Source organism: Nannospalax galili, unplaced genomic scaffold, assembly GCF_000622305.1.
Source record: "Nannospalax galili isolate Female #2095 unplaced genomic scaffold, S.galili_v1.0 scaffold639, whole genome shotgun sequence".
NCBI classification, from domain to species: Eukaryota; Metazoa; Chordata; class Mammalia; order Rodentia; family Spalacidae; genus Nannospalax; species Nannospalax galili.
In genome coordinates, this window is record NW_008344644.1 from 2,138,081 (window position 1) to 2,162,977 (window position 24,897).

The 24,897-nt window shown below is 34.8% G+C and overlaps 1 protein-coding gene and 1 pseudogene across 11 annotated transcripts in view; both read left to right on the forward strand.

The window, feature by feature from the left end:
* Sema3a (semaphorin 3A) overlaps positions 1-24,897 on the forward strand; it is a 540,175-nt gene that overhangs the window by 397,103 nt on the left and 118,175 nt on the right. The gene's annotated exons all lie outside the window — the stretch shown is intronic.
* LOC103740313 lies at positions 12,381-13,206 on the forward strand (annotated as a pseudogene).

The window sequence follows — 24,897 nt, forward strand, 5'->3', positions numbered from 1 at the left end:
TTGCTTTTAGTTTTTGTTAAGGCTGTCATCAATATTTTCACATGCAATTTTCTCTTTGCAATATACTTCCCTTGAAATAACTCGCCATCTTACACTTAGTTCCAAAGATTGTAGAAACCTCCTTATTAGAATATTGCATATGGGCTTAATAACTTAATTGCACAAGGCCAAAGTAGTTAAATCATTATTTTTGAAAAAAATCGAGGCTCCGCTCATCTTTTAATACCTTTGAATCTCATAGGAGAAAATTACTACTTGCATTTTAGGAATCATAAAAAAACAAACCCACTGAAATCCAACTAAATAGAGCCCTTCTAAATATGAAAATAGACTTCTTTCCCTCTTCTAGCATTTTATTAGTTTTCTGTACACCCTTAAATAATGTCTTCTAAAAACCTAGTCTTGCTGTCTAGTGAATACCTTTTGACCACACACAGTATGTCACTGATTGTTGTATTAAACAGATTTTCTGTTTCTTGCAGTACATTTGGGAATTGTTAGACATATTAATTAACTCCAGTTCTGTAAGATATGTGTCAATCAATTCTTGGGCATCTGCCAATAGCCCTTGACACGCAGATAACTGCCAATGAGGTCACATGCCTCATACACATGTGTACGCTTGTCATAAAATGCCTGCAGAGTTCACGGGGGGACTGATTCAGACTACAGCCCAGATGAGCTTTGAGTTGGAGCTCTCAGCATCTCTGCCATTCAAATGAACATTATAAGTCATTCTTTAGAGACAGGCTACTCCCACATGGCTTAGAGTACATGGTATTTCCACCTTCAATTTACATATGTTAATAAAAAAGTATGAATTTAGGAAGAATACAGTTTTTCGAAGAAGTCTCCGGATGTTTTCTCAATTTCCACGTGGGTCTTTCCTATGAACTGGCAGAAATCCTAAAGAAAGATAATCCCAGATGAGATCTGGAAAGTATTAACTCTATAAATACTCTCATAATGTCATGATCTCAATTTATGATAGAACCAAAGGGACATTAAGCAATGCAATGAGGCTTAATGGGTATCTCTAAGGTCACTTTTACAATGACAACCAATATATCTGTATAGGAAATAAGGTTGTTTGCTTCATTTTCCCTTTTTACCAAGAACAGGAATTTGTTCTAATGAAAAACTTTGCAATATTAAGATGTTATTTAAGTAATAGGTAACACTCTGTCAGTTAGATGATAATCTGATCTTTTCTAGTACAATTGCATTCTCAAATTAGTATGATGGTTGTTCTAGTGGAGCACACATTTATTTCTAACAAACATAATAAAATGATGAAGAATATGAAATGCAGTAGTCTAACAAGGAGGTTTCAATCTTCCGATAAGTACAAAGCAATGTGTTATTTTAAGGGAAGTGAATGATGTGAGCTAATATTGCTTTTGTGACAACTTTCCATATTCCTTAAGTCATACATTGGAGTCTGTATTAGCTTTGTAGTAAGCTAACCTATGGCAGGAAAGTCAGGGTCCATGCCCAGTTTCTTCCAGTTGCTCATTACCTCAACCATAGGCACTTCCACTTGTGACCTGAGCTTCATGGTGCTAGGGGTTAGTCCATTATGGTATCTACATTTTCCTTCCCTAATTGAATACTTGAATAATGTTAGAAAATTGACCTATATGAGTTAATATTTAATAAATACCAGCATTTATATCTCAAAATTTGAAATCCTCTGCTGTTTGTACTTCAGATGAAGCTTCACAGTCCATAAATTCTGAGAGAATTTAGTGCGACAATGTATTTCTTCATGAGCAACTCTAATTATAAACTTTAAATGATACCAATAAGGCTGTTTTTTCCAAATTAATGTAACTAGAGATTGAGTAAGGCGGTAAGGGAGCATAAATTATGATGACAAAAAGTTGGGAAAAATATTCAAAAATGATTTTTAAAAAAAGTGAATGAAAAGCCAGTATTCTCCACACACTTATTTAAAATGTTTCCATTCACTTGACTGGGCCTCAATGTTTGTTTATGAAGTCAGTAGTTACACTATCAACATTCTTTCATTCCCTGTCACTTAGTTAATACATACGAAAAAAGGGTTTCCTCACAGCATTTCAAAATTTTTCTTCTAAAAATAGTGGCAGATAAAAATGTAAATGTTAACTTTCAGAATATTTAATTGATATTTTAGTTCAAATTGTTCATCTATTACCAGAAAAAGTGTTTAGACAAAGTTAAAGTTTTCCTAAGACCCAACTGATACAATGATACCATTATCAAGCACTTATTTAAAAAAAGAATATTTCATAATCATAATAAATTTTAAATCTTAGTGTCCTCATTTGTGTGACACTTATAATTGTGTAAGTGCCAAAAATACTCCTTTAATTTTCTTGAGCTAAGAGAAACAAAAGCTGAGTCATTATTCAAATACCATATTCTACCAAGTAAAGGGCAAAGTCAAGTCAAACTGTACTGTTTTCATGGTTAAAGTAGAGTGAAAAATGACGGGAAAATTAAACTATCCACATCAGTAGAGAGTGTAAGACTGCCATCCTCAATGACTAATTTGGTACCAGGATCAAGTTCACTTTGCAAAGAACTTTTACTTCCCAAGGCACAGTAATATCATGATCATATCGCATTGCAAGTCTAACGTCCAGTGTATTTGTTTTTCATTTTTCTGCTGCTTAATTTTAACTTTATAGACTTACAACATTTATGCTTAGAAAATATACATTGTAAGATAACCACAACAACATACTAAGAAGACACCTTGCAATGCTTTGGAAGAAATCTGGTGTAAACTCTTTACTTACATTCATTCTGGAAGACATACTCTTTAGCCTATTTCATTATGCTCTGGACCACAGGTCTTCAGGGTTTTCATAGCAGCTTCTGACTTTGTGCCCGTGATCTGCAAAATTTTATCACTGTTCTTTCGCTAATTAGGAATGTCCCATCTACTCAGAGCAGTTGGTCATTGTCTTGCAGAGCTAGAACCAGCTAACCAAAAGCTTAAAAATAAAGAATAAAAAAACATAGATTTCATGATGGAAGTATTACCTTGATTTATAGAAATGGGTCAAAAATATTTCTTAGGGCAGATAAATACAAGTGACATTTTTGACCTGTATTGACACCTTTAACAGTACTTTACTACTACTATTGCTGTTATTATTATTATCATCATCATTATAATGTGTGTATGATGCAAAGGGGGCATAAAGGCCACACCATACATGTGGAGATCAGAGAACAATTTTGTAGAAATAGTTCTCTCCTTCCATCTTTATGTGGTTCCAGGGATTGAACTCAGGTCATAAGGCTTGCATTATGACCAAACATCTTAGTTGTTGAGCTATGATTCTGACTCTAGTGTATCAAATTGAAATAAGCCTTATGAATTCATTTCATTGGCCCAAAGCCACTGTTTATTGATAGGGCTTGGGATAATAGACTTTTTCTGTGTGTCTACACTTTATGTTGTATCTTCTAGACTTTATGTTACAGTTTTCTAGAACATTTCTAGCAGTAATAAAAGGCAAGTCATATATGTAATTTTTATTTTTCTTGGAGCCACGTTAAAAATCATAAAAAAGAAATAAAAAGGTGGAATTACTTTCCAAAACATATTTCAGCAGGATGTGGCAGCACACACCTTTAAACCCAGCACTAGGAAGGCAGAGGCAAGCAGATCTCTCTGAGATCCAGGCCAGCCTAGTCTACATAGCAAGTTCTAGGTCAGCTGCGGAAACATGGAGACCTTTTCTCAAAAAAGCAAAACAAAACAACCAAAAAAAAAAAAAGGGGGCTAGAAAAATAAATAAACAAACAACAGTAAAAGGCATTTCAGCTAACTCAAGATATTAATTGTTTCAGTTTTCCATTAATAATATTTATATTATTTTTCCTGCTTTTGAAATTCAGTGTATAATTTGCTCAGTTCATTAAGAGTAGTATCATCAGGGCTGTAGAGATGACTCAGCAGTTAAAAGGACTGGCTGCTCTTACAGAGGACTGGGGTTCAATTCCCAGCACCCACAGGGCATCTAACGACCATCTGTAACTCCAATTCCAGGGGATCCAATGCCTTCTTCTGACCTCCTGTGTCATTATACAACCCAGGTGCACTTATACACATGCAGGTAAGACACTCATACACATAAAATAAAAATAGTACAAATAAAATATTTTTTAAAACCTTAAAAAAGACTAGTATCTTATAAAATAACCCACAGCCTGATGTGGCTAGGGCTAATCTGTAGAAGAGCCCAGTTTAACAAAGTAAAACAAGGGTAGAATGCACACTGACTTGCAATTAGCATGTCTACATTAGCACTTGTGTAAGAAATTTAATACCTCATCCCTTAAATCCATTATTTTTGCTTGTGATCCTAGTAAACTATTTTACATTTACCACAAACTAAATACCACTGTCATAGAAGGTAATACAATTTAGCAGTTAGAAATAAGTTGAATAAATTCCAACACATTGCACATTTGAACTGAAAGGATAGAAAAGTGGTTCTAGACTGATTGCTCATTTGGTAAAGTACTTGCCTTGCAAGCATGAAGACCTGAGTTGTCTAACTGAACGAATGATTAACAACAACAACAAAAAGAACAAAAACAAAAAGAGCTATGGTGGCACAAGCTCGTAATCCCAGCACTGAAGAGGTGGAAACAGACAAGCCTGGCAAGGCTGGCCAGTCAGCCTAGCCTACTCGGCAAGTACCTGGTCAAAGAGAGGCTATGTCTCAGCAAACAAAGTGGACAGTATCTAAGGAACAATAGCCGAGGACATCCTCTGGCTATCCCACACATACTTTGTACCTACACATAGAAGTACTCCCAGCTACATGCACAGGGTAGAGAGAGAAAACTTGTTTTACATCATACACTGATTTTTAACAGGAGAGCAATTTTCAGAGCACTTTATAATAAAAATTCCAAAGGTCATGCTACTCATTTCTGTTCACTAATGTAGTATGTGGAGAAAGTCCTTATTTTCAAAGAAAAGGGAAGAAATCACAATATGTCTAGAATATGGAAAAAGAGCACATATCATAGCTTGGTTTACAAGCTGTGGAATCCAAGGTTGATGTTCATGACTATTACAACAGATGTTATTTCTCATCTAGAGGAAAGATCTGAAATTGTGGATCTGTTAATCTCTTGAAAAGGAAAACATTCAATGAAGAAATAGCCCTCTCAATATTGCTCAAGTGAGTTTGGCTGCACTGGCTATTCATGCAATAAGATTTTACAGAGAAAAAGAGAGACCCTTGAGAGCCAGGGAGACAGACACAGATGCAGCTTTGTGGAAGACGAGACGTAATCTCAGCACTGTACAGTGAGTCAGTCTGGATACAGGAGAACCAGGGAGGAAGGAACAGGAAAAACTGGGGAAGAAAAGCAAGAGGAGGTGATTAGAAAAGTTCCTGTGTGTGTGTGTGTGTGTGTGTGTGTGTGTGTGTGTCTGTCTGTCTATCTGTCTGTCTGTCTGTCTGTCTGTGTGATACAGTGGTTTTCAAGTGAGAAAACTAGAAAGAGTAAGTTGAGTTTTCAGAAGTTAATCAAGAGCTTTGCAAATTTTTACCAAGAGACTGGCACTATTACCACCATTTGAAACGAAACATATTTCTGTCATACATATGGGAAGAATGTGAACAAGCCTATAGGTACATCCATTTTGAGACTGACTACTGTCCAGTAGTGACTGATTAAAACTCAGACTGAGTATGTGAAAAATGCTGAGTAAACTGTTGAGGCTCTAAAAAAAATATAAGAAATCAAAATATCCTTGACTTTTCATAAACTATCACATGAAAGAGAAATGATATGACATCACTCTTTAAACTGTCTAGTGGGGAGATGAGTTTCCAGTTCTCTTGTGATAATTAGATAAGTGTGTTTTGTTGCATATTGTAACTCATAGATACTTAGTTCTTACTCCTGAGTGTATGAATAATGGGCATGTGTGCTGCTCCTAAAACATTAAGCTGTTACATACAAAGAGACTGGAAATTCTTACTCAGGGTATATAAGAAAATATGGCTTCTCTACATTTGGAAATCCAGACACAGCCATTTTGCACAATGTATTTGTGAACACAATTCAAATGTACTTTATTTAAAATGCTCTCTAAAACAAACAATAACTGAACAGAAAAAAATAAGGTTTAATATATATCACTTACGCAGTGATTTTATTATGAAAATACATTATCCATGTTTTTTATTTGCAAATGTCACTGTATCTTATATTTGTAATGTGAAATTGTTATCAGAATGTTATTCATAACTTGTTCCCAGCTTTTATACCCAATTTCTCCCTTTTTATAATGACTTCACATGATTATTGTTTTGTATTAGTATAAATGGTTATAAAGTTGGCATCATCAACATTATAACATTTGATTATCACAAAGTGTGATGTAAGATTATTTTTCATTTGAGGAAACAGAGACTCAGAAGGGCGCACTAAGTCACCATCAACATGCAGGCTAGAAACCTGTTCTTGCCATCCTGACATATGGCCTTCCCAGTGACGTCAGTATTGCACAGCATCGAGACAATGCCATGCCATGTGTTTGTTAATATTCAAGCCTACATGATTTCAAAACATTGAATTTTAAGTTAAGAAAAGTACAAATTACATTATCAAGAACCTTATTGAATGCAGCATTAAGCTCTTAGTGTTGAAAATGTGACAGTACTTGTCAATTTGGTAAAATTCCATGGCAGTGACAACTTCACAGAGTCCTTTAAATGATTACGATAGGAAAATAATCAGGGAGTGTTGTTTCAATAAAGCAAATGCTAGGATGCCCCACGGAAACTGTTTCATCTGCTGCTACGAATTCTCTCCATATATAACTGAGAGACTCGGCAAAGAAGCAACCCCACCTTCTCTTACTTATACCCACACACATGACATCGACAATGTTTGTTACTCTGTGAACTGTCATTTTCCCCAAAGAGATAAAAATCAAAATCTGTAGCATTAATAAAACATTTTACAGTTAGTTTCCTAACATGTAAAAAATTGATGAGCTTTCCAACACTCCAACTAAAGTCAGCACACAGATTTTCTTACTAATATTTTGACAATGAAATATTACATTTTTCAAAGAAAAATCTTGTATATTTGGAAAAATACCATATATTCAAAAATCTAGACCTAAGAAACAGAAAAATACTAAATTTTATAAAGCATTCAAATTGTTAAATAAGATCATGTAGGCATATTCACTAGTCTATTATCATGATCTAAATTAGTCTTATCTGCTACCAATAAATATAGTAAAATACAATAATGTTTGAAAAAAATAGCTACATTCGATTCAAATTGAATTTCCTAGTTATGAATCATTAAAATTTTCAATTAGTATAAAGTACTTGAAAAAATACGTATTTGCGTGAAAGATGGTTCTTTAACAATGACTCAAAAAACGAATCATATAGACCCTTAACATTAAGCCACATACCTTTATATTTGCATATATTGCTTTTAAACATTAATAATTTAAAATTCCTTGCATTATAAGGAATAAAAAAGTTGATCCTACTTCCTAAAGCCACCAATGATATCTCAGTATTGATAGGCAGGAAGTAATATTGTATCAAATTGTCAGAAATGAAGTCACATAGAATGACTACTTTCCATTTTTATTTTATTTTTATTTTTCTATTGCCTTTCTAACTCAATTGTGCATCTTTGGTCACTGAAATCAATCTCAGGAATTGCTGAGATGCTTAAAAGGGACTCTAATGGGATCTAAAAATCAATTCACAGGTCTGCCACTGATTCATTGTGTGACTTTTGCTGCCACTAAAATGACATTAAATTGGTCTCTTCAACATTTTCAGACCTTACTATTTGACTTTTGATAAAAAAAAACTTATCTAATGGGCACTATGCATATATACTTAAGAAAATCGGTTACTTATTGCGAATCACAAGACTAGCTCCTCTTTCAACCAGTTGCAGTACTTGAGATTATCTTGGAGCTTTACACAAAGGCTGGAAGTCTGTCCTTTCTAGTGATGCAAATGTGTTTTTGTACATGTGCCAGGGTTCAAGCTCATTTAAGTGCTTTTATGCTAGTAATTTTTTTCTTTTGATTTACATTTTCTTGGCATTTAGTAGCTGTCTTACCTCATATTTAAATTGATTAACCTGGAAAGGATGGATACTTAGTGTGCCACATGTATTTGTCCTTTGCTGTCCTAAATCTGGGGGACAAATGTCAGATCTGAAGTGGAAAAACCTATTCCCTGTATAAAATCATTCTAATAAGAGTCTCTGGTACCATGTTGTCACCACATCACATTTTCACCAATAGTCATGCGGAAGAATCTCTGATTTTGTGCAAAATTGCATGGTATCTTAGGCATATGTAAAAAGATAATTTCTTTCTAGAAAAGTATAATAACATCTGGCAGTAGAGTGAGTGGTAAGCAAAATAGTGCCATTTTTAACATTCAGCAAGCTACACACACAAAGCACTTTGTTTATAAAGTGCATCAGAAATGAGCACTGCTTTAAAACATGTTGATTAAGGTCAGTTTTACATGATATGAAAAGACAGAATGAAAGTACGCATCTACTGCTTAACTGTGACAACTTCCATGAAATTCTTCCTCAAAATAAATTTATTTTATTTTTCCTAATATTTATTTTTACTTTTATTTTTGTATGTATGAGTATATTGCCTGCATGTGTGTAAGTGCACCCCTGTGGTACAATGCCTGAAGAGGTCAGAAGAAGGTGTCGGATCCCCTGGAACTGGAGTTACACACAGTTGTTAGTCACCATAAGGGTTCTGGGAGTCACACCTGCCTCCTCTGCAAGAGCAGTCAGTGCTCTTAACCACTGAGCCATCTCTCCAACCCTCAAAATACATTTTTAAATTAGTTTCTGTATCCTCTAATCTCTATTCTTCAATTTAAATATAGAAAATTAAGGGCGTGGGCTGTAGCTCAGTGGTAGAGTATGTGCCTAGCATGCATGAGGAACTGGATTCAATACAGAGTGTTACTTTCAGAAATTAGAAATTTGAACTCAGGTTGAGAAAATAGCATACTCAAGATGAGTATAAATTCAGTTTTGTCCTCAGCTAACTCATTCTCCTTTCTGTTATAATGTTATTTTGCCTTCATGGTCTCATATGTAAAGGAAATGGATGCCATGGTTTTCCATCAGCCTTGGACCATGTATGGCATTATCTTTCAAAATTAAAATAAACTCAGTTGTTGCTGGTAACATCAATTATTAGCGAAATATGCTTTTGTTTTATTTACATTTCTTAGGCCATCTACTGTCTAATTAAAAACCATATCATGTGATTTCAGGAAAAACCTTGAGATTATTTCCTAAGAATATCATTTGCTTATGGAAAATGAATTGATCACGTCTACTGAATAGATGACACTCAGATATTATTTCAGTAATTACTATTTAATTTTACTCTCATAAAGCCACTGGATTTAAGGTGGTTTCTGTAGTTCAAACAGTCAACACATATCAAATAATATCAAAGAAAGTAACTGAAAACATTACAGGAACAGCATGAACACAAGTGCCTTGCAAAATTTCACCCACACACCTCTGCATACAATGGGCAAGAATGACTAAATGCTTTGATCTTCCCTGGGTAACATGAAAGGGGGGGGGGCAGCATCTGTTAGAAAGAAAGGTTTAATGAACAGGGTGGGGACTAGTTGAGTGTTGACAGAGAGCATGAGAAAAGCAAAGAAAGATAAAATGCAGGGACGTTATTTATAGTCACAGACGTCTAGGATCCAAAGAGATACAGTTTGATTCAAGAAAAAGGTATTAAAATAAATGTACTTTGATTTATATTTAAAGCCCTTAGAAGTCCGTACTAGCTTTCTACAAATGTTTTAATGGGAAAAGATAATGCATTGTGTATCTATATAAAAATTCAATACACATGGAAATTTATTTCAACTTTTTATGTGTTTATATCCATAGTGGCTGCAGTATCTTAGAAAATATTATAGAAATGGGATATTAAGTTTATAACTCATTTTTGACTGTCTAACCCCATATTTTAGTCAAGTTTTCATGTAACTTCAGAAAATTTATGAGTATTGTGGGAAAAGTGATGTGAAATCAGTTCTATCTAGAGATCAATTGGCCTGATAGTGTCTCTCAGGAGCTCCAAGTACTCCAAAGACATTTCATGGGTTTTTAAAACTTTGAGGTACTTTCAAGTTTATGTGTTTTTGCATCCTGGAGTGTTATTTTTGATGGTGGTGGTTATTTTCAGAATAGATGTCATTTTAAGATATTGAAGTATTGATTCTAGTAACTATCATGTACCTTAATATCTCATGGATGTCATGTGTAGATATGACATCCCCTTATGGGCACAAAAATATCATTACATGTGTGACAATTCTATAATACCAGTGAGATTTAACCTTGAATTGGTCGTAATTCATCTAAAAATATTAAGAATATGGAAAGAAGCAATCGGAAACGCATTAATAAAACTTTTAAGTTCAGGAAACAAACTATTTCTAAGGTCAGACAAAGTGTCACATAGAGGAAACAGCAAGAATCATGATCATTAATGCAGTGTGGCAGTATTTAGGAAATATAAAAAGAAAGACACTTGGCTCTAAGACGGGGCCTTCATGCAATAGACTATTGGACTCTGCTGCTTACTCCACAGTAGAGGTTTAAAGGTCACCACGACATATGGTTTCACTTGATGAAATAATTCTCTTCAATCTCACCTTGCTTCCTCCGCTCTTTTACTTCCTCCAACTTGTCTTATCCTGTGGTTTCCATACCAAAACCAGATCAATCTAAAAAAGCAAAAATTAGCCCATCTCCTTTCCTTTTAGACATCCATTTGACCCTAGCAATTTGTTTTGCCTCGGTCCTTCCTACTTTTGAAGCCTCGTGTGACACTTTCTCTCTACCCTCTCCTGATGCCCAGAGCGCCTCCTGTTTTTCAGTTCCCTTTCATTCACAGTCTTGTTTCTGGCAGGCCTTAGAATTTATTATTTCTGAAAACTGAGCAAATCTCCCTCATGTATTTCCTTTAGTAAGTTTCTCTTGTGCCTCTGATCTCAGTTTATGCATTGCTTCCTTGGAGCAAGATTCCCTGCCTTGTGTTGTCAATAAGCAAATAGTATATAAAGTCTAGCTACAGAAAGAAGGCAGAGACAACAGCAGGTGGAGATAAGTACTGTAATAAGATCAGAGAAGAGGTCTGAAATGGAGTCTATATTTGCAGGTAGGCTTTACCTCTCATACCTTCACAAAACATTTGAGTATCATTTCTTCATTTCTCAAAGGTTAATATTCATGAGGTTATCTTCTGCAAAATGCATGGGGTGCCAAACACAATGAGAACATGAAATCAAATGTCATGTTCACGTTGTACAGATAAATAGCAAGGTTGTTGTATTAGAAAATTTGGTCTTTTTGTATTGAAACCCAAGTCATTCCGTATATCTATAATAAATTATTACTTTCAGGTCATAATTAATTTATACTGAGTAACATTTTATACATTCTAAAATTTTATAGAGTATTTGATTTTTTTTTAGAATGGCTTGCATATAATCTCCATAAATAGATTTAAATGATTTTTTCCACAATATTAATTACCCAGATATTCACTTTCATGTTATTTAACCATTATAGTCATCAGACAGTAAGTCAGGAAAAAATAGTAGGAATAGATGGAAAGTATACAAAGCCATAAATTAAGTATGGAAGGAGGGAAAGGGGGAGGGGAAGGAAGGAAAGGGGGAGGGGAAGGGAGAAATCACCTCAAATTGGCTAGCAATATAGTCTATCACATAAGAAAAATACACTAATTTTTATTTAAGACTCTTGTTCGAGCAGATTAGAGCCCTGCAGATTTCAATACTTTGAATTAAGTATGGCACAAAGATTTGTTGGGTTATCTTACTTGTTTTGACTTGTCACTTTGAAGGAAATCCACCATGTTTATGTTGAAGGCTACATTTTATTTCTGAAGAATGACACTGAAGATTATTGCTCCACTTTTCGTCACGTGGGATTCATTGGCGAATTTAAACCAGTAGAGTACTCTAAATGTATTCTTCTTTATAGACAGTAAACTGTTTAGTCAACCTAAGAGTTATTCTTAATACTAAAAATTGTTTTCTACTTTTGTGTATTTACTATTTATTTCTTCGATATGAGTTCCACTACTGGAAATAAAATGATAAAAAATAACCTAGCATTTTCTAAAAAAAAAAAAAAAAAAATTGATTAACACACAGAAGCAAAAAAATTTAAAGTGGACTTCCAGTCCGGCCGCCGGGAGCCGGTGCGGCTGTTGAGGGTCGCGTCTTTCGCTGCCGCCAGCGCCGGCCCGGCATGGTGATGGGCGCCGGCCCGCCTCGCCTGACTCGGGGTGTCCAGAGGAAAGGTGGCAGTAATGCTAACGCTGGCAAGCAAACTGAAGCGGGATGACGGTCTTAAAGGCTCCCGGACATCAGCTTCCGCATCTGACTCCACTCGGAGGGTCTCTGTGAGAGACAAGTTACTTGTTAAAGAGGTTGCAGAACTTGAAGCTAATTTGCCTTGTACCTGGAAAGTGCATTTTCCTGATCCAAACAAGCTTCATTGTTTTCAGCTAACTGTAAGCCCAGATGAGGGTTACTACCAAGGTAGAAAATTTCAGTTTGAAACTGAAGTTCCTGATGCTTGCAACATGGTGCCTCCCAAGGTGAAATGCTTGACTGAAATCTGGCACCCCAACATCACAGAAGCAGGAGAAATATGTCTAAGTTTACTAAGAGAACTTTCAATTGATGGCACTGGCTGGGCTCCCACTAGAACGTTAAAGGATGTTGTTTGGGGATTAAACTCTTTATTTACTGACCTTCTGAATTTTGATGACCCACTGAATATTGAGGCTGCAGATCATCATCTGCGAGACAAGGAGGACTTCCGGAACAAAGTGGACGACTACATCAAATGCTATGCCAGATGATAAGAGGAGACAGGTGATCGCAGGCCTGTGGACTGTGTCACAGTTGTGTCTGATGTGAAACAGCACGAGGTAGTCCTCCTCCCCATCCTCACACTCCCTCTCAGCCCCTTGGGATTGTCCCAGTCCTGCGACCATGTTGTCCTGAAGAAGATCATTCTCTTGGCTGCCCACTGTATGTGGTGAACGCAACACAATACAGCAAGAAAGTATGTCTGGGCTTTGAAAAAAAAAAAAAAAATTAAAGTGATGTGCTTCAGAATCTTATTAAAGCATGGGGGAAATGGAAGTCTTAAGGTGAGAGGGCAAGGCCAGGAAATGGAAACCAAAGGTAGTAAAATATACACTGACATTCAAGAGATAATAATTGAGGTAGATTATGAGAAAACTGGGATCCGTTGTTTGAGTTTCGAACTAAAGCTCTCTGAGGATAAAGGAAAATTTTGTTTTGGTAAAAGAATGGCCTTTCATCTTCCCCCATTAGAATTTCAATTGGCACAAGATGATACAGCCTTCTTAAGAATCAAGTATTGCAAATTGAACGGAAGAAGTTTCCCTCAACTCACTTTAAGTGTCTTTTACTTCAGTCTATGTATGAATAATGTGTATTTGACATACGTAAAACATTAATTCACCAAAACTCCAAGATAGATTGTAAGCTGAGTGTAATTTAAAATGTAACAGATTGTGCACAGTTATTTTAAAATTGAACTGCATGTTTAGTAAGAAAAATGTTATTTTCACATAATAGGATTTTATTTTTTTCATAAGTTCTTGCTGTAGATTCTCAACAAAGCCTCTCAGAATTCTAAAATGCTTAGAAGACTGTAAAAATGAAAATTATCTTCAAAATACATCCTGTATTCAAACTTTTCACTCACTAGTTAGTAATAAATTGTTATATTCCTAGCCTGTCATGCAGAAAAATTCCCAAGAGATTGCCTAAAAAATGAATCTACGTTAAGGTTAAAGAGTTTTCTCTAAGCCTGACTGACATTTTAGAACTGCTTTGAATTAATTGCAATATTACACTGTACATTTAAGTATATCACTTTACCTCAAAGGGATATTGATATCAATTGTGTATAAACCAGTAAAACATTACTGACTGAGTAGGTTTTAAATCTTGATTCTAAACATTTCTCACTTCAAGCCTTCCTTCCATCCCTAGCCAGGTACTTCCCCTGACTAGGCACTTCCTATTTTGGTTTGACATTTTTTCCCCATTTTGAGCTTGATGTGAAATATAAAATGATCTTCATACAAGTATATTCTTTTAAAAATCAATCTACAGAATGATCTCTAGAATATCATCTAGCACATTTTATACTCTCCATAATATTTGTTGATTCAAGTAAATGAATGTAATCACCAGTATGAGCATAATTAGTATGTTTTAAATATATATTCTTTTCTAAGAAAAGGAATCAGTTAATTAAAAGAATCCATTCGGTCCCACTGGGCTGTTTTCCTTGCTTTCATCTTTCAGTCTTCATTGCTCCTTGTGTTGTTTCTTCAATGTAGTGTCCAGTGTTTCCTTTCCTCTGTATTTGAGGTGAAATTTTCTCCTTGAAAATAGAACATAGGATTGCCATGTGGCAGGCTAATCCCCAGTGGATTTAGGGAAGCCATCTACAAACATTGGTTTACCTCTCTACCTTTTAAGGAGCAAATAATGAAAAGCTCTGCAGGCCATCTCATGATTCAGGGGCCATTTGTTCTCTGATTATCCAATTCTAAACATTTTATTAAATACACATCTTGATCTCCCCTATTAAAAAGTCAAATTGACATAACTAGTCCTGGAATCAATGATCAATGTAATAAGATTCTTGCCAAAATTTGTCCAAATTAAACTTTAAACTTTCACTTATGTCTCAAAATTACTATAAATTAAAACAATATTGCATAGTATTTTGTCATTAAGAGGCTGAATGTAGTCAAACTTCAGAGCAAGAATTTTCAAATTCTCTTACTTTAGTCCCTATATGTATACTTAGTGTTTCATGTCCAAAAAACAGTATTGCACCTTCAGTATATTTTATAAACTTTGAAATTTATAATTTGTTAGTTTCATTGCAACTAACAAATCTAGATCTATAAAGGAATACATGGTTTATGTCAACTGTGCACACACACACACAACTCTTTAAATGTATGTTTATTAAAGGAAGCACTCAACTTATAAGATGATCCTTCTAATAAATTTACCACAAGAAATGTTAATAAGTACTTTGACAGAAGAGCACTGTTTTTATTAGATGTTTAGGGAATTTAAAATTAGGGGACAAGTGTAGATGTTTTAGACATACAGCATTTCAGTCAAGTAATTGAAGGCCATACTGTTAAATGGTAATCTTCAAACCTATAATTACACTAAAATCAATAATCTTTAACAGTCTATTTTTTTTACAATCTATAAAATATTTGCCAAGTAGCAATTGTCAGTGTACTAATACTTAACACGTACCATATGTTGCTATGAAACTGAAAAACTTTTTCTTGTTGAAGCATTTGCATTTAGTAAAGACTTCATTCATTTTCAAAATGGCAAATTTTCTTGTACCGCTTAGCAAAATGTAAAATACACAAGAGAGCAAATTTTTTCCTATAGCTGGAACACTAAGCAACACTGAGCTAAAATGGCATCTTCAGTTTTCATTCCTATTTAAAGGGAAGTGTTTTCCAACCCCCACCCCCACAAAGCATGCTGCAGAGTAGCTTGCAATGGATGGTTACATGCACTTTTTCAGTAAATGGCATTCTTTCTTCTAACAGCTCTAAATTGACTAATCATTGGGCCTTAGGAGGATTATTGCTTCAAGGCCTTTTTACATTCAATGTAAGCTCAACGTTAGGAAAAAAAAATAACTTTGCTTTTTGAACAAAAACCACTGCCCATTGTTTACACATCAAAAAATTTATCATGAATGAGATATCATAGCAAAAAAAAAAAAAAAAAAAAAATAACAACAAAAAAAAAAAAAAAAAAAAAGTCCCTGTTCAGCCAAGGGAGAATTGCATGTAACAACCATGCTCTGAGTGACTTAAGCATCCGATAGATCAAATTGGACAAGAATTATTCAGTAAAATTAGTATTTCATATGGTACTGCATTTTAAATTGCTCAGCAGGATGGTGTTAAATGCAAAAAATAAAATAGAAGTTTGCATTTCATGGCATTTTTCTAAATTTCTAAACAGTCACATGACAATTATCCCATCATCTTTAAACAAATGTCAAAATTTATACAGATATGAAATTGTGAAAGAGCAACCTCAATCAGTTATTTAAAATTTATTCTCAATCAACCAGTGTGTATATACAAAGGATAATACTTTTTGCACATTACAATAATGTTAACTAAGAATTATTTGCATAGTGGAATTATTGAAAAACATAACACTGGCATAGTCAACAAATATATATTCACCAAATACTTCTTATCAATTTGTGGTAATGGATTTTTAAGTAGAAGGTAAAGTTAACATGTTTTCTGTTCTCACACAATGTGATAGCTTAGATTCATTTAGCATACGATGTAAAATAAAGATCAATGTAACATAGTTACCAATGTAGTACCATAAAAGCCCCCAAACAGGGACACATAATTCTGACTATGATATTTGAGCTTCTTTCAAATAAGATTAAGAGGATAACAGGGACATTCCATTAACTGGGAAGAAAGATAGTGGGAGACACAGAGGAACAAGGAGCAAAACAAAGCCCAAAACAGAAAAAGCCAACAAGGGGATATGAATATAAGACTGTAGAGTAAATTTTCAGAGAAGAGAGGATCATGAGAATGGTGCACAGGGAAGGATTCAAGTGGATAGTAGTCATAGCAGCACCAATAAAGAACAAATGACTCCATGTGCTCCGACAGGCTTCCACCTTCCCCCACTTCTCTACATTGAATGTCTTCCTATGGGAGCTTTTCATGACTTACTTGTTGTAAGATCCCAAGTAGATTAAATCACTGTAGTGTCTGTAATGGTTTGATAACAAAATACCTCCCCTAAGATGTCTGGGTTTTGCCAGCTGATAAGCCTTTGGAGAGTGATTGGATCATGAGAGCTGTGACATAATCGTTGAATTAATCCATTGATGGAATCACTAGTTGATAACATTATTAGGAGATGGCAGAAATTAAGTGGCAGAACTTTGTTGGAAGAAGTATGACACTAGATATGCCTGAAGCACAACTTGCTTGCAGCACACACACATACACACCATCTGCTTCTAAGTTGCCATGAAGTGGGCAGACTTATCCATCATGTGTTCCTGTCACCTTGGGCCTCACTTCAGACCCAAAGCAATAGAATCTGCAGATCATAGCCTGAAACTAATGAAACTGAGAGGTGAAATAAATCTTTCCTCAGGCTGTGTCTCTGGAATATTTTGTTCCAATGATAGAAGGATAATAATGCAATATATTTTAGTGACATTATTGTTTAAGAAATATGAATTACAGCCTGATGTTGTGGTGCACACATTTGCACATTTAATCCCAGCACAAGGGAGGCAGATGCAAGTGGATCTCTGTGAGATCAAGGCCATCCTGATCTACAATAAGTCTACAGGGAGACCCTGTCTCCAAAAAAAAAAAAAAAAAAAAAAAAAACAAATAAGAAAGAAATACATAATGAAATTTAATGAATATTATAAAAGTATTTGCTTGCTATTTCTCTTCCATAATACTTTATACTGATAATGAATGTTTCTGATGCAGTTTTTTCTTAACTCTAAGCCGTAGCTTAAGGTAGAATCATAAATATAATTTAGAAGTCAATGAAAGCATATCCAAAAACCCTGCCAAATAAAATATTATTTAAACTTCACAGCATTCTAAATAGGCATATCGATTTTGTTTTTGCACTTCAGAAAAGACAAAATTGAGAACTAAAATCTTTTAAAAATAATATTTTTCTGATTTTCTGAAAGTTTATAAAATATATTTTGATCATATTCAGACCCCCTCTCATACCTCTGCTCAGATCATCCCTACCTGCTTACTACCCTTCTCTCATGCCTTCTTAGTTTTGTAAAGGTCTATCAAGTCTAATTTGTGTTCCCAAATGCTCTTGGGTTTGGGATGATACTCTGGAGCCTGCTCAACTTACCTGGCATAAAATCCTTCATGAAAATTGATGTTCCCCCTCCCAGTAGCAATCAATTACCAGTAGCCAGGGCTGGGGCTTCTTGACCACCTCCTCGATTTATGCTGGCCTACTTTTTGGATTGGGCTTCTGCAGGTTTATGCATGCTCTCATGAACACTGTGAGTTCATAGGCATAACTGGCCTGTTGTGTATGGAAAACATGGTTTCCCTGTATTTATCTCCATTTCTAACTCAGAATCTTTTTGTCCTCTCTTTAGCAATGATCCCTGAGCCTCGGGAAAAATGGTGTGATATAGGTGTCCCATTAGGGGTGAACACTCCACAGTCTATTATTTTTTGCACATTGACCAATTGGAGTCTCTGTGTTAATCATCATATGCTGCAAGAAGACCCTTCTCTGGTGAGAGTTCAGAGATGCATTAACCTATGGACATAACAATAAGTTGTGAGGAGCCACTTTAATACTTTGTCCATTTAACAGGATATTAGTAGTAGGTTATCCCCTACAGCCTCAGACCTATGTAGCCAAGGTTCTTGGCCCTGATAATAGTGCCAGAAATAGACTGCATCTTGTGAAGTGGGCCTTAGAGGTTGGTTACTCCCATAACATTTATGCCATTACAGTACCAGTGGGAATGAATACCTTGCCAGGCCAGACGTTGTAGTTCTCAGTATTCACACCTGGGTAAAGTTAACAATAGCTTTCCTCTTTTGGTGGCATATGTGGTACTTCCTAATACTATGAAAGCTATTCAGTAGAGATGAAATCTTGAGGTCAGTCCCAACTTGATTTTCCAACTATTACCCCCAAACCCTCAATAGATGGTAACTCCATTCATTCTCTTTTTAATATGAACACACACACACACACACACACACACACACACACACATGCACACATATATATGCTTGTATAGTAGATTTCCATATGACTTTTCCAAAAGCCTTTAGTTGTTAGTTATCCCTCGCTGTATTGTCTCCTCTACCCTGCCTTCTGATACTCCACCCCATTAAACCATTCCTATTCTGTTATTCTCCTTTCCTTATATCACTGCATTCTATCTCCTTTTCTAGGAAGTGCCAATCCCCATGGCCCCTATCTAGTTTCCTGATCTCTATGGATTTTTAATACTTGAAACACATGTAAACTGAAGATTCAAAGCTAGCATCCACAATTGAGAGAGAACATGTGAAATTTGTCTTTCTGGGTCTTGGTTACTTCACTCAGTATGATTGGTTCTAGTTCCATCCATTTACATGTGCATTTCATGACTTCGATATCATGGACAGATTTTAAGACCAACAATTCACAAATGAAAAAAAAAAAGCTTATGCATAGGAAAGGACATCATCCATCATCACAGGAATAAAGAAGTAGCCTACAGAATGGGAAAGATTCTTCATTAGCTATACATCTGACAGAGGAGTAGGATCTAGAATATATAAAGAACTCCAAAAATTAAACATTAAAAAAATAAATAAAAATTGAGACAAGGAAATACAGAGTTTTAAAAAATGCATATAGCTAAGAAATATTTTTTTTAATATTCAACATCCTTAGCCATCAGGGAAATGAGAATTAAAATTACTTTGAGATTTTATCTTATGCCAGTCAAAGTGGCTAAGATTCAAAAACAAAAAAACAAAAAAGTCACATGTTGGGCAGGATGTTGAGAAAAGGGAACTATTATTCAGTGCTGGTTAAGAATACAATCTGATGAAAATCAATATGAAATTTCTTTAAAAATTAGAAATAGAGCTACCACATGATCCAACTATACCACTCTTAGGCATATACACAATATCCTTTTAGAAAGAGACCTTAATGTTAATTTCTTCTATATTTACAATTGTCCATCAACTGACAAATAGATAATGAAAATATGGTCCATTTGTACTTGGGTTATTGTTCAGCTGTTGAGAAATGAAGATTAAGAAAATCACATGTACTAAATCACATATCTTCGACATGAACTTGGTTCAGTTATAACTTTATGTTTCAGCGCATCAGATATATTAATCTACTCAACTCTTAATTTGGATAATTGTCTAGAAGCATTTGCATAAATGGATATAACAAGGTAAATAGCTTTCACTTATAATGAAGAATAACCAAGATATGGAATTTTTGTAAAGAAATTTTCTAAATAAACCATTCTGTGAAATATAAATATGATCAAAGGAAAAGGAACAGTTAGGATTAGAACCAATTATGAAGAACCTTGAAAAATTATGCATAAGAATAAAGACAACACTGGTCATTGGAACATACCCCTTTAATATACAGCAACTTGGGAAGCAAAGGCATGTGGTTCTATGTGGGTTCCAGGCCAGCCTGGTCTACATAGTGCATAGTAGCCTAGCTGAGGCTACAGGGAGATCCTGTCCCAAAACAAACAAACAAACAAACAAACAAACAAGAATAAATAGAGCTACTGATATTTTTGAGTAAATAATTAACATGAACAAAAAATTTTGAAACATACAAGTGGCATGCTGATGATATAGCTCAGTGGTTGAATATTTTCTAGTATGCATGAGACCTTTGGCTCAAACTCAGTACCACAAAAACAATAAATAAACTAAGCATTTGTGGTGTATGAGTAAAGTGATTAGGTAAAAAGATAACGCATAAAAGCAATTGGCTAGGAAGTTAAGAACAAATATACTCTGTGTAATAACAGACAGTACTTGACTAAAAAGGCTAATGAAAAGAAAAAGTACTGTCCTTTGTAGAAGGATAAATATAAGTTGATAATTGATATTTAGTTGGGCAACAGAGAAAAGAACCAAAATGAAATATCTTTGAAAATTCCATTTGGAAACTTGTTATTATGTGAGCCAATTTAGAAAATGAGCATAAAATAGAAATTAAAAATAATGAATGAACTGGAGAAGACCAGCAATATTCCAGGCTTTGAAAATGGATGCTGTTTGATAAAATCTGTAGCATCACTGAATTATCTTGCTGAGAAATTGCAGTGGGATTCCACTCTGCTGAGATCAAGATTACGAAGGAACATCTAGTAAGAGATGGTTAGATAAGTAGAGCTAAAAATGGAAACCAAGTAGAAATAAAATAGAAACAGTCATGACTTTTACATTCTAAGTCATAATTTCCACATTTAAAAAGAAAGGGAAGAAAGCCGAAGACTAGCATTGGTAAAGTGCTTTTTAGATCTGGAGGAAGCCCAGTGAAGAAAAATGAGTGGCTATTAAACAAAATGGAGAAAAAGAAAATAAACATGAGGTAGAAGAAATAGAGCATACAGTCAAAACAGAAACTCATAACTTGCAATAGGCATTCATAATTTCTATATTCAGTGACAATACCAAGCAAGCTCAACAGCACCAGGTCTTCTGGAGGAAAAATGCCATTGCCGTCTTTCCTTAGAATGCTCCGTATGTAGAAGTGGGGAAATGGAATTCAAAATAAAATTTATTTCGAAGACACAATTTTGGAAAAAGAAGAGGCATAAAACAATTTACTGTGATGTTTAGCTGTGAAAGGAATAAAATTCATGTTTGTGTAGGACAGCAAGAAAAACAAATTGTGCAGCCTCCTACACTTATCTTTATAGGTTAAATATCTATCCCAAGTAATCCTTCAAAAACCTAAGGCTTATCTTTGTTCCTCAAGTCTATCACTTGTTGCACAGGCCTTAAGTTACCACCTGGAGCATGTGAAGAAACAAGACAACTGTGGAAGAGCAAGAATAGAAATAAGTTCCTTATTCCCAGAGTATTTCCTCAGCTCACCAACTGCATCTTTGCTTTTGAGGTTTTGAAAATTAAACATTTCACCTAGCAACAACATGAGCAGTCTTATGAACTTTCTGTCTTCTATTATAGTAGATTGTACATTCATATAATTATATTAACACTTCAGCTCTGTAAATTATTAGCTGCATACCCTGGACCAAAGCAGTTATTTTAAGTATAAAATGAAGAAAATAACATCACCTTCATAAATCAAATATGAGACTTATAAACATAAGAAAATAATAATAAAACAATAGCAAAGACTTTATATACTATTATCACCTGGAAGAACACAGTCTTAGGGGTGCTAATGCAAGGCCCAATCCAACACACAGCAGCAGATCCATCAGAAAGAGGACTATTCCTTATGATACAGTGGTGTTAAGTTTGATGCGACTGAAGACCAGCACAGGGCAGAAGGCAGCAAAGATTGAGAGCAGTGGTGGGGACTGTGGTGGTCACATCAGCTGAAGCAGGCTTTATGCCTTTAAAACACATACTCTGGTTCTACAAAATTATCATACTGCATACCCATAGAGTTTATAATAACAGCAGGGATGTGGAATCAGGAGAAAAAAAAAAGAAAGAAAAAAAATAATGCTTTACTCATCCCCTGCATGAATCTTTGTAGTTGCTGAAGTAATTTCAATATGTCCAAAGATGATAAAAACAACATCTATGTGAAAATAAGCCATCGGAGTTGAATTCGACCTGATGCCAAACTAATGTGTGTGAAGAAACAGAAATTCGAGACAGTTTTAAGTTTTTTATTAAAAGCCATAGTAACAAAGACTTGTTTCACATAACCTAATACTTGAGTCAAAATTTCTGACCTTGGGCAAAACAAGGCAGAGACCTGATCCTAACAATAATGCACAATTTTCATTTTTAGGTCTAATTGGAGAGTGAACACTCACAAATACTGTCCAACATTAAAGTTGCTATACATCATCATTATATACTGTCAGTGCCATTCCCTGAGGTATTGGGAAAAATAAAGTTACAGTATGTGGAAACAATAAAATATCTATGCAGTGTGATACTGTCCCTACTGATGAAAGTTTTTCAAGGGATTTTAAGAGTAGAGGATAGGATGTGTCATTATTAGCAAGGGAGGACTCTACTTTGGGAATGAGATATTTTTTGCCTAACTGCATCAATGGATTGTACTGAAGTTTAGGAGGAGCAGAGGGAGGATGAGAGGGGGTGTTATAGGAAATGAGAACATAGATGTAGGAGGATATCACATTACACAGAGCTTTGAAATTGACCATAAAATCTTAGACACTGCCCTGGGAGAACAAAGTAACTGGTGGGCTGAGTGGAGGGCAGTGAGTGAACACAGATGGAAATACAAAGTGCTGTAAGGCCAGGAAAGGAGAAGGCATGACAGGAGCGGAGGTGACGAACATCCTGAATCTTGTGTTAAGGTTATAGCATGTAGCGCCACTCTTAATTTTGGCATTATGAATTTTATTTGCAGGCCAAAATGTCTCTTACCATTTCCCAGAGAAGAAAAGCTTTATAAAATGTAGACTATATTTGTTGTACAGTTATATCTTAAATGTGATTACATGTTAAGTATCTCTCGTTGTATGCAGATTTTTATTTTTTGCATTTTCTCTAACCTTTTAAGATGAAATTATCACTCTCCTCTAATGGCTTGTATCCTCCATGCTCTTATAAAAAATAAATAAGGCAGAATGGAAAAGATACAAGGTAGATGGGTTGTAGGGAAGAAAAAGCTTGAAATTAGAAGCTTTGACCTATTCTTTTGTTTGAAAGAAGAGTGTCAGCTGAATCTTAAGGCACAGTCTCTAGGGTGAGTAAGCTTAAATGATGCGTTACTAAGCTCAAATTTCGGAAATATTCTTTTTGATTTTTTTAACCACAAAATGAGCAGCTCTTTATACTGTTCAGTCTTGCTCAAGAAGAATTAAAGAATATCACACAGAAGAGCACCTGTATATTGCTAATTATTCAGTCTATTAAATGGATCAGTATATATGTTATTCTAAATTATCTATGAAGTATTCCAAAAAAATAGGTCGAGGGAAATATTTTATGATTTATATCATGCAAAATAGGAATAAGCAAATCATGTAAGTTATTTTGTGTCAGTTTTTACAGATTCAAGCTAAATTTCCTGTTTCAATTCAATTACTCAAAAAGTTAAACTCTTTATATATTCAAGCATTTGAATTACTATTTATTAAGAAAATTATACCAAATTACAATTTATTAGTGAGACACAATTTTGTTGTCTTCATTGTTACTTAAAAATTAATTTTATAATTTCAAATAAAGTATGCATATGATACTATGAAATTGCATTTGATAATTTATTCAAAACATATATAACAATATGAGAATATTGGACAGTATTGGACAAATGCTTTGTGTCTACCAACAGGGGTGAAATAAATCAATTTATTTTTATGACCATAGCTCTCCCAGTGGAACTAAGAGCCAGGAAGTTATTGTTTGGTCTGCATGATCTTTTATTTTTCTGAAATCATTATTCTGAAAATAAATGATAAGCCAGTTTTAGAGAGTTGAAATGATTAATAAATTTTGAATTGTAGAAAAATTACAAATAATTCTAGAAAATTGCATCAGATTCATAAATCAAACATGTAAGAACAGCTGAAAGGCACAGAAATGGCTAGTGCTTCTGTAACTACCCAGCATCCACCACCTGTTTGATCACTGATGCTCAACCAAGCAAAACTTGAACTTACTGTGAGTCAGCAAGAAGTAACAAAGGACAATTAACAATGGTGACTGTATGCTGCTTCTGTCACAGAGTACATGTTTTTTTTAAATACTTTATTATTTTCATTTTATATGTATGAGTATATTGCCTGCATGTATGTGAGTGCACCCGTGTTGTGCAGTGCTGCAGAGGTCAGAAGAGGGCTTCAGATTCCCCTGGAACTGGAGTTAAGGATGGTTCGTAGCCGCCATGTGGGTGCTGGGAATCAAACCCGGGTCCTCTGCAAGAGCAGTCAGTGCTCTTAACAAAGGCAGAAAGA